General features: G+C 43.3%; 1 long non-coding RNA gene across 2 annotated transcripts; it reads right to left on the bottom strand.

Moving 5' to 3' along the window:
* Positions 1-2,945: 2,945 nt before the first annotated feature.
* Positions 2,946-4,067, bottom strand: LOC118407769. 2 transcript variants are annotated; one of them, XR_004830185.1, is made up of 2 exons: positions 3,799-4,067; positions 2,946-3,391 (listed from the first exon to the last, which is right to left on the bottom strand). It is a non-coding gene; the product is annotated as an uncharacterized LOC118407769 (long non-coding RNA). The 2 variants fall into 2 exon arrangements; XR_004830184.1 differs by having other exon boundaries at positions 3,844-4,065.
* Positions 4,068-13,068: the final 9,001 nt, after the last annotated feature.

Here is a 13,068-nt window from a genome sequence, read left to right on the forward strand (position 1 = left end):
CAAGGAGGAAAAAGCTGTCAAAAATATTGCCACCAAAAAAATTCCCTCGTGGGAAAGGCGACTACCCAACGTCATGGGACGGCAAGTTTCACTCATCGAAGGATCCCAACCTTGAGATGATTTAGCGGACTTATGGCCTACGGACAGGCTTGACTGGAAGACTCATGGCGACCCCTTGGTATCCACGTGGTGCCATCGGCCCTACAAGCCAAGTCGGACTTACCGACACCCCCGTCAGGTCATTTTCAACAAAGATTTCTTTTCTCATGGACATTGACGATCCTATTTCACCCGCTAAGCTAAAGTGACCGACCGTTAGCTGACAATTTCTGTAACATCATAGATAAATCCTGCTAATAGAGAATTCTTGCAGGGAAGAATTTCTGCCACATACATGATTTATGCGGATACAGCTCTTTGATTATTTGATCCAATCAGTGACTAGTTTAACATCCAGCTGAATTATCCAACATTCCCTTCTGCAAAATCAACTAAAATATCATGTCCAATATTAGGGCCTGTCCAATACACAGATGTTAAGCCAACGCGGCCAAGATGGGCCGAACGACAACTCTGCTTTCCTGCGATGGCTCAGAAAGTTTCTGAAATGTCATCTTCGGCTGGGACAGTCAGGAACTGTTTCCACGGAAATTTGATACGCAACATCAGAAAACAATTTTCTTCTCTTCATAGCTCTGGACAACATGACTTTCTCCATTGGCAGTGGCTGATGCCCCAGTATGAGAATTCGGCAAGTGTTGAAAAGCCCAACTCGGACCAGGCAAAACTGCACATTTACCTTGACTTGGTAAATAATACACCACAGGATGTTGTGAGGCCAGTTGCAAGAGATACCGTAACGGTAGAACAACTGCAAGGGTCAGAACAAAAGCCACAGTTAACATTGCATCAACTGACAATGCAAATGAATATGAAGGTGAGTAAAAAATGACTTTGACATACCACTGTTCCCTACACAAAGTTTTGCTGCATGAAGATTTTGTACCGTTCTGCCGGTGTAAATAATAAAACAAGTGTCTGTATTATGGAACCTAATAGGATCATTAAGTCAGCATAAAACCTTCATTAACTTTTCAGCCTTTTCGTTTCTAAAATAGGTTTTGCAGGAAGAAGAGCCATGCTCATTGACGATGACGAGTAGGAAATAATAAAATCGGAATGCCAGAAAGTCAACACCAGCATCTGGGCCTGAACCTACTGACCGAAGGAATCTGAACAAACGGAAGGCAGAATATCAGCAATGCATTGCAAGGGGTGAACTGCCATGGAAATGACAAAAAAGGACTTTCAGATACATCTGGTCCTCATGTTCAAAGCAACAATGCGCAAAGACTCGTCACACACAATTCAAAGTACTGCCCTTCCCTTGGGATTACCAAAGAAAATGGAGGGAGTCCTTAAAATTGTAATCAACATTAGATGTTATTAAGAATATGTCACTTCAGACGCGTTCTATGCTGATGCTCACAATATATATATATTTTTAAATTTTACCTTTGTAGTATTAGACTGGACCACAACTTGCTGTATGCAGCTATAGTGATGCACACATAATGCGAGAAAATTCTTTTATGTGATTAGAGCTGTTGATTAGAACTGTGATTAGAACATTGACCTCTCTAAGTGGGTAGAATGTGTGCTTTTCCAGGCATGTATTATGCCAATAGCCTTCACATTTGTGTAATAGAATATTTCATGGATATATGAAGTCTGACCTCTTGTTGTACTTCCAGAGATGGACAAGGTGGAGGAAGTTCTCGGGCGTGTCATGAAAAAGCACAAGCTCACCATTGCACCAGACATGCTGCAAGAATTCAAAGACTATGTCACTCCATGCCTGAGGGAGAAGTGTTTCTCCGCCGTACATATCTATAAGGAAGAGCCCCATCGCCACCTAGTTTTTGCAGGGCCTCCGGGCCTCAAGGCGTCAACGACACTCGCTGGTTAGTAACACTTGCATGGTTGTACACTGTTGTGGAAAGGGGTTTATAGTAAGAGACAGCTCCGTTCAACTGACACTTTTTAACTTGTTATCTGTACATGTAATACCAAAACATTAACTTTATCTTACTTCAGCCATATTGTACTTATCTGGAACACTTAACCTGTAACAATCCGCCAACATGTATGTACTGAAACCTTACGATTCCATCTGAAATTCCTGGTCAAAATTTATACATGTCAAAGTCGATTCTAGGGGAGGAGAAAGGGCGGCGGAGGAGATGGCTCAGAAAATCAGAGCCGTGAAGGAATTGATCGGTGGTGAAGAGGACACCACGATGACGGAAATGTCACGGCACTCTGATGGACCTCTATTTGTTCACACATTAACAGTCCTCGTCATCAGTTCCCCTGATGGTACATCAGGGACTTGGGTTGCGTGTGAAATCTCTAAGCTTGGACATTGAACATTTTCACATCAATTTGAATCAAATAATTCTGAAATCTTTCATCAGTGTATATTTATCATAGTATAATTGTTCCCTGTGTGGATTTTAAGACCAGTGGAAAGAATCCCCAGCGAATTCATACATGTAGTATTGTCAAGTAGTTTGTATTAGACTTACTTTAAATCAGATGCTGCATAACTATTTGTCTTCCAGCTGCCACAAGGACAAAGTTTCCAGAGGATCAATCGCAGGACAGTTTGGCAGTCTGCAAGAATTGCTCCAAGACCAGAAAATACATCGCCCTGAAGAAGGCTGCCCCACAGTACCACAAAGACAACTCCCTAGGCTGATTTTTTTTGTGTTGTGCATTCTTCACTATGTTAATATTAACAAGATACAAAGGCACATGTATGAGTTTTTTTGTTACAACTACGATTCATAATAAGCATACATTGTATACAAGTAATTTTCTACCATCAGCCATCAATTGGTTGGTGTCTTCAAACTGTAACTGTAGAAGTGATAAAGAGCATGAAGAGGCTGCTTACAAAATATTTCTGTAGTTTATTTTCAAGAGTTAGCATAACACTAGGGACGACAGCAAAATGAATGAAACATCATTTGTGGCCTCGACATCCAGCAAACCCGTCTAACTTAGATGAACCAGCCCCCACTGAGCCAGAGGCACAGTCCCCGAAGTCTGGGTTTCCAAGAGGCTGGACAGCTGTAATAACAGACCAAGCTAAACAAACCATGAGTAAGCTGGATGTCCTGCCGTTTCCAATAATTTTGCTTCTTATGTTTGTATCTGGGTGTACAGAAGAGTAGTTGCAGCCGCTGCTCTTGATCTAGTCAAGAGGCTGGTAGTGTTGTGACAGCATCCTGCTCTGGATATTGAGGCGATTTGCCACACTTCTATTCTAAGGAACACTCCAGAGATCACCACATTCATGTGTCATGCTGAACACCTCAGGGTTGATCTGTGGGAAATAAAAAAAAAATACATAATTGCATAACTTCTGCAGACGTGACCGTAGAGCTTGACACAATTTTTTTTTTTCACAAGATAAAGGTCCGGCCTCCGATAATTGAAACCATTTGTATGATGCAAAATTCAGTGAACACAAAGAAAGCGTGTTCTTCGAAAATATCGTTCACAGCCTCTCTTTTCCAAAGGAGTTCAAAATTTCATATTCGTTGCCACATTTTCTGCGCCAGAAAATTTACCCCACATACGGTCGTCATTACATTCACACAACAAGAACTATTTTCCCTCGCCAGTATCCTTTTAGGGGCTTCAAGCTGTAATGTTTCAACTAACCACCGAGCCAGCTATACTACAAGATGTTTGCTAAGGACTTTCTATGTAAAGGTAAGCTAAAAATACCTAAAATGCAAAGACACTTTCAGTCGTGGCAAATATCCGCCTCACCTCACACATGGTTTATGGCCGCCCTGTACTGACTGGATTCCACACAGGGTAGAAGCACTCCACTTGTATCAATGCGCGTAAAATCTGGACTATCGCCAGAGTCCAAATGAAAGACTTACGCGCAAGTTACAACGTCAAAAATTGCACCGAACAGACTAAAATAGTCAAAAACAAACAAAACAGCATATTGTATCGATATATTGATCTAACATTTCCTTTCTCGGCCGAACAGCATATTCCGTCTACGGAGGGTACTGTATTCGGTGGAGGCTGGACGATGACGCAGTGAGGCTTACTTGGGGTTTTAAAGGACGTTCTATCAAATTATAGAACGTCCTTGGGGTTTTGGAAAGCACCGCTCCTTACAAAAAAAGGAGAATATAGTTTATAATGTACACTTGTGAAGAGCAGCATCAAAAATATCCCTTTTAATTGCAGTTCTAATAGGAGTGGAAGGTGAAACCATAAGAAGACCAAATACGCCAACAGCATCCTGCCCACATTTTACAAGGAGTATTTCCCGACTTGCTTGGACGAGAGGATTTTCAAGAGAGTCTTCAATTGTGAGAGGAACCGGAAGTTTGGTATGAAGGAAAAGGTCACGAAACTGACAGAAGCTGTGGACTTTGTACAAAGCAACAACCCAGCGGCTGCTGGAAGGTTCTTGAAGGCTAATTTCCGAGTGAAGGGTGAAGACAGAACAACTATCCAGCGGAGCATTGAAAAACTCACACGGGTACAGGAAGAAGAAGGCAAGTTTGAACAAGAGTTAAAAAGCCATGACAAAGATCTCTTCAAGCCCGGATGGCACTTCCATATGCTGGGTTGCGACAAAATAAGTAACAAACAGAAAATACAGATAGGTATCTTTTAAAGAGCAAGGAATTATCTCTAAGTTTAACTTCAGTCCTTACATTCATACATAAATGTCAAGAAATATGTTGAAATATAGTAAGGATGTATATATAGAAGCACTGTGCCAATAAGATAGGTATTATTTGGCTGCATTTATAACGGTATGGTCTGCATATGTGGTTTTTGTATATTCAACACATGTATAGTCAAATTATGATCATTGTTTGATCGTTTATGGTCACTTGGTATTAAATGTACAATTATTTACTGTAACAGTAAAGCGTCTGACTGGGAAATCAAGTGCGCACTGAAGAGAGGAAAATAGGATAATGATCATTAGAGAGGGCCCCGGTGCACGAGAAAGACCAGCAGCAAGATCCGGTGCTCATAATCTGATCTAATTTCAGGTCCCATTGATGGAGATACCGTCTGGACAGCCAGGTCCCCTCCAACCCATCCCATACCTCCATCAGACTAGGCTGAAAGCTACAATTAACAAGTTGGCAGACGTGGTTAAGCTCACACAAGACGACTAGGCATGGTGGACAACATACACTACAACCATTAGCTCCAGAGAACACAACACAGCGACTATGGAAACTGCTCCAACTTGGACACTACACTACTGGGGCAGAGGTATGGAACTATGCATATTGTGAACTTCGGTAGGACGAAACACTACAAGTACTTCATCATCGACCACCAGATGCTTACAGGCGTGTCCCTGTCTCATACTGTCACACCGACGTGACTGTACAATCTATTCCAGAGTAATTTTACACACCATTTTTTTGCTATCCCTCAAAGACACCTGCAGAATGACATGAAATAACAATTTCCCAATGAAGACATTAGTTTAAGTCCAAGGTCATCAAATATTTTTCCAGGAATTGGAGGCTTCCGAGAATGAACTGAACTGAACTGTAGGCTTCCTGCCTACAAGGCTGAGGCATGACTTGGTGTGGAACCGGGTGGGGAACACCAGAGAGGGCGCGGGGAAGAACATCGGACTCGACCTCATCAATGACTTGAAAGGTTCTTCAAGTTTTATATTGTACATTGACATACAACTCAACATTCGGTATCAAGGAGCTTGACTGTTGTTTCATGTTTCTTAAGCTTGCGAGAAAGTCTGAAGCCTTGCCCACAACTGAAGGACATTGGATCACTTTTGGATGACTTCCACCAATCATCAAACGAAATTGGAAAATTCACAAACGACTCTAATATGCAGTGTATATGGAGCAGTGACCTTGTGTACCAATTGCTTTAATCTTGAAACCGGACTAACTCAACATAACTTGAAGAAGAATACGTAGGACTTGCTATGTCCCACTTTATCTTCTAAGAATTTCATTTCTTATTCAACTTGCTAATGTAATGGGGAAATGTATGATAAATATTGTAGGTTAATGTTTTACAAGAATCGTTCCTGCGGTAGCCATTCTGTTCACATGCACTGGTCGATATATTTCTTCTTTATTTCATATGAAATGTTTTCCTTGTTCTTTTAGCCGGTGCTACAAAGACCCACTTGTACTGGGCGATGAAGAACTGTACAAAAGACGCCGGAAGGCTGCGGGGTAATATCGACAACATCATCAACCACTAGTACTACAAGGTTATTTGGATTTTGGAAAAGAAATTACAATCACAATAATGTCATTCTTATCATATTATCGCAATACATCATACATGCATGTAAATCTATACACAGGGAAATAAATATCACATTGGTCATATCTTCGGTGGCACGCTAGAAAGGCGAGGGTCAGAGAAACTTGGGAAATCGAGGTAGAAAATCTGACGAACATGCTTAGTGACGCGCAACCTACCAAGGTTTTGCAGCTCTGAAGCCATGATTGGCGAGATATCACGACTAGGAATCACAGTGGAGACTCATGACTGTAGTAACGTGATTATATCTAGAATCTTAGAAGTATTGAAGTGTGATCTTCTCTCAATGTTTAACCCGCTAGAAAGTATCTTCTTCTCTGAGTCAGCTTTTTGTAACTCAGGGTTACTAAGACTATGTAACATGGAACAAAAATAGCTTTGAGTTTTACGTACAAGGCTTATGTCAATATTGTGAAGAAAGGGAGTTGGGAAAGGGATTACATGAACTTCAAGTATAATTCAGTAATAATTGTAACATAGAATCTGACAAACTGATTCCTGGAAACTATGCTCGTGAGTTCTTTGCTGAACAGAATGAAGAACATGCCCTGTATCATCTTGCACCTGACATTCGAGTTAGTATAACATCCATTCAAGCCAAGTTCATATTGCTACGGCGAGTTTTCAGGGCAATTCTCCCTATGGAAACTTGTGCAGAAGATGTTACTCAGTTAAAAAAAAAACTGCAGTTGAAATGGGTCCGCTTTTGATGTCACAGTTTCCATATTGCAGAATTATAAATTATATGCACAAAGTGATAGAACATGTGCAAGAAGTGGGCAGATCAGCACTGTTGAATGACGAGGAGCCGGAGGAGGCACAGGTGCGGCCAGAGGTGCGGGGGGACCCAGTGGTGCGGGAGGACGAGGAGGCGGAGCTAGAGGCGCCCGGCGTCGATGGACAGCCAGTAAGTTCTAATTTTTCAAATTATTCCTAACCAATGTAACGCAAGTTCACCTTTATTTATTCATTCATTCATTCAGGACGAGGAAGACCCGCGTCGACTATGCATGTGAGAGGAGGGGGGTGATGCGTGGAGGGCGCCGCTACTCTACGTACGTGGCACATATGCGCGTTTCTAATTATGTCGCTTAGATTTTAGTTGACTTTTAGTTAGTAGGTAACAATTTTATTTCTCTGCAATTCCTTCTTTTGTCGATGTACTTTTGACACATTATTAGTCTAATGACTTGTTTTGAAGGAGGCCCTATATTAATGTTTTATACTGTTGATTTTTGTTGGCCACCAGCAGTAGGGAGGTGGCGGCCACCAGCAGCAGGGGGGTGTTCGCCACCAGCAGCAGGGAGGTGTTCGCCGCCAGCAGCAGGGAGATGTTTGCCACCAGCAGCAGGGAGGTGTTCGCCACCAGCAGCAGGGGGGTGTTCGCCACCAGCAGCAGGGAGGTGTTCGCCACCAGCAGCAGGGAGGTGTTCACCGCCAGCAGTGGGAAGGTGTTCACCGCCAGCAGTGGGGGGGTGTTCGCCACCAGCAGCAGGGAGGTGTTCGCCTCCAGCAGTAGGGAGGTGTTCGCCACCAGCAGCAGGGAGGTGTTCGCCACCAGCAGCAGGGAGGTGTTCACCGCCAGCAGTGGGAAGGTGTTCACCGCCAGCAGTGGGGGGGTGTTCGCCACCAGCAACAGGGAGGTGTTCGCCGCCAGCAGCAGGGAGGTGTTCGCCGCCAGCAGCAGGGAGGTGTTCACCGCCAGCAGCAGGGGGGTGTTCGCCACCAGCAGCAGAGAGGTGTTCGCCGCCAGCAGCAGGGAGGTGTTCGCCGCCAGCAGTAGGGGGGTGTTCGCCGCCAGCAGCAGGGGGGTGTTCGCCTCCAGCAGCAGGGAGGTGTTCGCCGCCAGCAGCAGGTGGGTGTTCGCCACCAGCAGCAGGGAGGTGTTCGCCACCAGCAGCAGGGAGGTGTCAGTTTTGTTGCGAGATAGAACGAGATCGGAAGAAACCTGAGCCCTGTGGATGTGTGGTACCCACTGTACAAGCTCAGGAGCCACCAGACGGAGACACCTGATGTTGGCAGCTCAGCTGACCTTATGATGACATATAAAGAGACACCAATCTTTTTCTTTTTGATGTTATGCGGCAAGGAGAAAGCAACAACAGTTTGCAGATTCCCTACGGTACCTACTAGTAGACCTACTTGCTGTTGCAGAAAAGCCCTTCAACAAGCCTCAAGTACCTGATGGCTGTCCACAGAAAAAGAATGACAAATCCCTCTCATTCTTGCCACTTGTGAGGGAGTCGGGGAAAGTTCGTGGCAGATGGAAAGCAAGGCAGTGATAAAATGGTGCTCAAAGTCTGCTAAAGGCAAGGACATCCATCACTTCTACCCGGGACGTTTCAACTGCATTGTGATTATGGTACGGTATTCAAAATAAAATCAACTCTATTTATTCACATATTAACATAGTTGTTCCTTCCATTCATTCAGGCATCGTCCAATGAGCATGACACGAAGATCCGGCCATGTATGGGACACACACTTTGTGATTTCGGCCCAAATCTCATATTCGTTGCCACATTTTCAGCGCCAGAAAATTTGCCCACACACGGCTGTCATTACCCCGCACAAGAAAACCTTTCCACGCCAATAGTAGTTTTTTTTTTACCTTCAACCTATAATGTTTCCAATAACCGCCTAATCAGCTATACTACAAGATGTTTGTTAAGGCTTTTCTATACAAAGGTAAGCTAAAATACCTAAAATACAAAGACATTTTCTGTCGTTCCAAATGTCCAACCTCAGCTCACGAATGGATGTGGAATGCTCTTCTACTCAAGTCATTCCGAAGAGACTGTACAGAGGACAAGGCATGGATGAAAGAGATACAGAAATGGCCGCCCTGCACTGACAGGATAGAAGCACTTCCCTTGTATCAGTGCGCGTAAACATCTGGAATGCCGCCAGACTCAAAATGAAAGACTTACTTACTTCGGAGAAACTGTGCTGTTCTATTGTACATATGGTGAGACCTTGGCTGTTCTTACAAGTTTTTTTCAAAGGTAGGGGCTCAGCTTGTCAGTACACGTGAAGTGACATTGAGGTGAAAAATGCTTTGGTAAATGATCTGAACAACAACGTGATGAAGTTACCCCTACTGAGACACTAAAAGCTGTCCCACTCAGTTGTGTGTATAGGAAATGTGTAAATGTATCCGTAAAAAAGAAGATGAGACATAAAGCAATGTTTGCCAGTTTCCCAACCTTTTGACCATGACTAATTTCTATATACATGTGGTATAATCAGTTAAACACTTGCTAGATGTGTTATGGTGGAACCAGTCTTATCTCTTGGTGGTCAGGCGTGTTACACAGCAGGTTACACATGTGGAATGCCCAGCAATGGATCATGCTACCTGCAGCAGTGCATTGCAGTCTAAGTCAAGACTGCAGGGAGAAATTGTTTAGGAGAGTATCAACTTTTCACGTAGAGGCTATAAATGGCGTAAATCTATAATGGGATAATGGTATTAGCACGAGTACTAGTAGTCACTGGCTTGGATGTTACCATTTGTAATGGTAATACTTCCATGGCTATCTTAGTCGCTCTTCTCTAAGATTGCTGGGTGAGCCAATAAAACATTGATAATCCCAATCCTATTTAAAATATGAAAGAATGTTTTCCTTATCTCACAGGTCTCCATGCAGAAAATGTAAACCTAGTTGACGAAAAAACGGGGTGCCTTGTGGTCACAACTGGGGGATAAGAATACAGACCCAGAGAAGATGGCGGCGTCGTCGTGTAGTAACATGTGCGACCTCAGATTCGATCAGTGGACTGGGTATCTTTTCTTTTTCTAGCGCCATCATGCGAGGCATTCGGTTGCAGCCGACAACCCTCCTCAGGATGGAGACGACTTCAGTCTATCCGACAGGGACGGCAGTGCGCGTGTATGTGTACCAGGTAAACATAACAATACATTTTGCAGACAAATGTAGAAAATAACAAATTTTCAAATGATGTTGACACTTCAATCAATGTGTTTGTTTCTCCTGACTAGAATTTAGACTTACATGTACTTTTTTCGTTTATTTACACAGGGACAGGGCCATGCCAGCAGCTAAACAACAACGCAGGGACAGGGCCAGGACAACAGCTAAACAACAACGCCTTTGAACATTAAATAAAAACTTAGAAAACTACCTTTTGATTTGCGCTGTGTTTTTTATTCGCTTTATTTACCACTATTGTGGAAAGGCAATTTTGAAACTGAATACAACTCTTATGACACAAAAATTTTCTCAGACTGACAACTGTGTCTATTTATATCAAACATGACACAGGTATAAAAGAGCGGTGTAAGAACTAAGATACTAATCGGAGGGACAACAGGTTCCCTATCTCCAACAAGGAGAAGGAGAGAAAGGACCTGGATTACACAGACAGGCAGCTGCCATAAGGACGCCGAGATCTACACTTGAACGCTTGAGGATGAAGACGGCATGGGCAGTCCATTCCTGGCTGGAGTGGATTCCATGCCACTATCACGCCTTCGGCTCCGTTACTTAACATTGAAATTGGTTACTGTCCAAGGATCAATGGGTCACCAACAGAATATTCCTATACAGAGCAGAAACGATTATGTAAAGCACGTCTGATTGATGTATCTTCTGTAATGCAGATAAGAGTTTGACGTTTTATTTCTGATTTAAAAGCCATTGTCTATCTATACCGTCACTCCGACTCAGTGTGTACTATTACAATGTTCAAAGTTAATGGCTCGGATGTACTTTTTTAAATACTTTCTTAACAAGCAAAGGACACAAATTACATAAAGAGCTTTAATAATGCAATGCTTGTGTACCACGACAAGCGCATCGCTTTCGGCAAAGACAACTACCTGCTGCCGGTGAACCTGGCCATCCTTGATTGGGTGAGTGCTACGTATACTGTCACATTTTCTGTAACCATGATGTGAGCTTAGGAATGTTCTATGTTGGAGCTGGAGGTTATCACATGTGACTACAAAACTCTGCCAACCATCATAACAGGTACGTAGGTACATACAGCTGTTAGCTTGAAGATTAAGTTAATTTAGTAGTAGGACACTGATTCCAAAGACCGACCGTTTTCAAGCAGGATTCCTGAGCCATGAAAAAAATGTGATTAAGGCCACACAACAGTTTAGCTAAGTTACGTTTTTGGTAAAGAAATCTGGTGTAATTATATTGCAACAATTATTTACTCACAGTAAAAAAGGGGCTAAAGAGGCCAAGGCGGCAGAAGAGGAACCCAGCATGGTTGTCAGAATATTGCTAATCGACAAACGTTTCTCTAAAGAACCTTTGAACGTATCTGCCCAGGACCTAGGCAAGTTATTTTAGTAGTAGCTTGATGGCTAGTTTGATAGACATTCGAACTTTAAATACATTACAGTTAGAATTCACTGGACCGTGGTTACTTGTAGAGTAGCAGACACCATGTGGTGTTTGCACAATGTAGCGAATATCATAGCATAGAGCTGGAGGTGCCATTCACTATTTATAAAAATGTGTTGTCACAGTAGTAACAATTAACAGAACATAAAACACAGTCTAACCCCAGGTATGATAGCCGCGGACGGAGTAACGGCCCCCAGACTAATAGTTATGGACAGGGGTACAGGGAATGGGACGACCAGGGTCGTCCAATCTGTTATGGGTGTCGGGAGCCCGGCCACTTCCAGCGGTACTGCCCTAGCCGTGAGGAACAAGTGTATTGCCGGTGTAAGGAGCCGGGGCACATAAAAAGGGACTGCCCCAAAGGCGCTACAACTAACTATGGCAGGCAAAACTTCAACACTCAGACTCCCCCAAACTAGATAGGCCCGCGGCTGAGGGACCAGGCTTGCGGGAGGGGGCTGTCATCGACATGTGTGTCCCAAAATCCAAACATACGTAGCAGTAGTGAGGATCTCGGATCAGTGTTAGCTAGGACGACCGGGAAGTTTGACGTGGTGGAAGTGGATTTTGAAGGTGTTTCCTTCCATTGCCTGATTGACACCGATTCACAGGTGAATTCTTTAACTTATAGTTGTTTCAAAACACATTTCGGGGACAGGGGGAACGTCTGAAGGACGCGTCAAGTTGGTTGAAGTTGACAGGCGCTAACGGGCTGCCAATCAAATTTGTGGGTTACTGTGAATTAGATGTGACGTTTAGGGGACGGACGGTGTCATTCAGGCACACGCAGTAATATGAAGTGCCATTGAAACATGTGAAGCATAACCCTAACGCACAGCCTCAGTAAGGAGATTTTTTACTGCCTGAGCAGATGGATATTCGCATCGGCTGCTACAGCAAAACGTAATTTTATCTTTGATTTGGAACTGAGTTATGGATGACCTTATGGGTGGCTTTACCCTCGCCTTCCTGGCTGGGGTTCCCAGAGAACTACAACTACATGGCGACTGGAATCTATGTAATATGGGCACACACAAATAGTAAGGGAGGGCTTGATGCCCGTTTCCCAGTTAAGAAAACCCCCAGAGCATTTACCATGAAATTAATCCTAGTTTAATGTGATAACCTTTAGGAATAGCATTTTATACAATATTAACTTGTTATATTCTAACATTGTGTTAATCCCTATGAACTTTATAATGCTAGCTAACCTTTATCCGATGGATTACCTATACCTGTTTGAAAAAAAAGGCAATGTATATAATATATGACGTCGACAGCGTCGACAGTGGTTTCTTACTGCAATATC

The sequence above is a fragment of the Branchiostoma floridae genome, unplaced genomic scaffold (assembly GCF_000003815.2).
Source record: "Branchiostoma floridae strain S238N-H82 unplaced genomic scaffold, Bfl_VNyyK Sc7u5tJ_1457, whole genome shotgun sequence".
In the NCBI taxonomy this organism is placed as follows: Eukaryota; Metazoa; Chordata; class Leptocardii; order Amphioxiformes; family Branchiostomatidae; genus Branchiostoma; species Branchiostoma floridae.